Raw genomic sequence first — 2,652 nt, 5'->3', positions numbered from 1 at the left:
GCACCATGGGGCTGGCCCCTCGCCACGCTGCCTGGGGAGACAGGACCCCCCGCTGCACCGGGATCACCCTCGGCCTCACTGCCACAGCCTCTGCTGGCAGTGCCGGGGATGCCTCTGTGCTCTGCAGCCCTCTGCTAGCCATCCTGCCTGTCCTCCCCTCTGTCATCACCAGCAGCCACGGTCAGGAACAAGGGCAATGAAATGCCATGAATTGTACTGCAGGTGCTGCCTTCAGGGGGGCTGGGGAATAGCTTAGGTCCTGGCCCTCCTCCCACAGTTCAAACCCAACCTGGTCCTCCAATGCTGTTCCACTTCAGGATGTTGGGTGAGCTATTTTGGTGTTTTCTACACGTCTCTCACCTGTTTGTGTTTCTGGACTCTGCAGCAAACCTGTGACACAACAGCAAAGGCATACTTGGTGGGAATTTTGAGTCTAGATGAAATCCAGCACCAAGGTAGAAAGACTCACCATACCCAATTTCACGGTAGTCCCAAGCCCAATGCCACCATTTGGACCATATGTAGAATTTTGTAGCCCTTGTGGGTTACCAAGATTCACTTGGGATGATGCACTGGTCACCATCCAACACAGTGTGGGAGACTTTCTTATTGTTCTTGGCTGAAATTGCTGACCAATAATTAGCAAAGCTCCACTTGGTGTTATATTCATCTGCAGCCAACTAGCAAACTCTGCCTGTGAACCTTCCTTGTCATGCTTGTATAAAACTGAAGATCTGTATTCACAGCAAAGGGTTGATGCTGCAGGACTGCAAGCAGTTAACGCGTATGAGTCTAACCAACCCTGATTAGCTGGCATCAGGATAACAGAAGACATTTTAAAATATGAAACGTGAACATATAAATGTTGCTAGTTGAGACAATGCAACCCCTGCGGGAGGACTGTATATAAACCGCGTAAAGATAATTCTGGTTGCAGAATGAAAATGTGTATATGCCACGTCCAAATAYGTTTTCCATTTGTGGTTTTATCTTTCATGTATTCCATTTCTCAAGCTATTCAGAGCAGGAGTTATTGCTACCTCGATGCAAATGGTTCCAGAGATGCCAGGAGAACATGGGGAGGAGCAGGCAGCGGTAGCAAACTCACCCAGTAGCCAGTTACGCAGCAGGCTTAGCAATTACTTGTTGTCTTCCAAATGTATCAAGGGGAGATAAAGAGACGAGGCCTAGCTATCTTATTGCCTATGCCTGACCTATGTTCACTGCGCTCACATGAAAGCGTACAGCAGAATTACTTGTTTTTCTTCATTTAAAGAGCTCTGCTAAGATATCCTCAGTATTTCTGTCTTTCTGTGGTCACGCACAGGACTCTCCGTCCAGCTGAAAGTTTCCCATGAGAGTCCCTCTTTCCTTCCCAGAGGCTGTTTCTCTTCTCCACCCAGAGACGCGCAGGAGGCACGAGATGCCTGGGAATGCAAAACCCCTCATTAGCGATCCAGCCTGATCTTCTCTCAGCAGCCGCTGGCTCAGGCTTCAGAGTGTTTCTGGGCAAGCGGGTCCCATCTAATGTATTAAAATATGAGATATTGGGATTGTATTGTTCAGGTCGTGGACGCCTTTGATGTGGTGGCAAAGCCTGCGAGTCCCTTTGAYGCTGTATGTGCTGTATACCTCCGCTATCTGCTGATTCGAGCTGTAAATCACAATGAATGTCAGTGTGCTTATTACATTCGGTGCCTGTAATCTGATGAGCGTCTTTGCCATTTTTAAAAGGGATGCTATAGTACTTTCTTCTCTACACTTTATTCCATTACCACATAAAGTTCAAAACTCTTAGAGAATTAAAAAAAAAAAAAAAAGCAAAACACATGAAGCAGAGAAAGCAGAGGGGCTTGGAGGCTCAGGGGACTTGTAATAGCATATAAAGAGATCTTTCATCTCCGTCACGCCGGCACTTGACTGCACTAAGGTCAGCAGGGAGCAAACTTTGCTGCTCTCCGATGGCTACTGGTGGCCTCAGTGAAACGAGCCGGCAGACAGCTAAACTGCCTCACRAAAAACGACCGGTGCTCCTGGCACCGCCTGACCGCTTTCAGCCGCGGCCGCAGCCGAGCAGCCCGGCCTGAAGGCCGCCGCGGACCCCGCTCCTCGCCTTTCCGGCAGCCGCTGGCGGGGCCGTGCCCTGCCACCTCTCCAGAAGGATTTACGCAGGCACTTGGCTTAGCCCGGCGCGTTTAATGTCCCGGTACGACCGTGCGGGTGGAAGGCTTCAGGAACACGCRCGTATTCGGATACGTGTCCACGGCGGGGCCCAGGCGAGGCAGCCCAGCACGCGCCGAAGCCAGAGCAGTTCCTCACTCGAGGCCTTTCCGTCCCGCTCCCTCGCACCGCCAAACACCTCAGGCTAGTGCAGCAAAMCCAAAGCCCGTACGGACACGGGCAGGGTTAAGGGGAAACGGAGAGCGGCTGCGCCGGCGACCGCACGGCAGGGCCGGGCCCGGAAGGGACCCGCGGCAGGATGCAGGCTGCTGCGTCGCGCTCGCCAGGGCCCGGGCGCACTCCCGCCCACCGGGGCACGCGCTGGCCACCGAGGGGGCCCGGCGGCGCCAGGGGCCCGCTCCCTCCACGGAGGAGTCCTTCCGCACCGCGGGCGGCGGCTGCCGCGGCGGGACGCCCCGCTGCCCCGGCCCC

Source organism: Apteryx rowi, unplaced genomic scaffold (genome assembly GCF_003343035.1).
Source record: "Apteryx rowi isolate R43461 unplaced genomic scaffold, aptRow1 scaffold_41, whole genome shotgun sequence".
NCBI lineage: Eukaryota > Metazoa > Chordata > Aves > Apterygiformes > Apterygidae > Apteryx > Apteryx rowi.
This window is presented reverse-complemented; position numbering follows the sequence as displayed.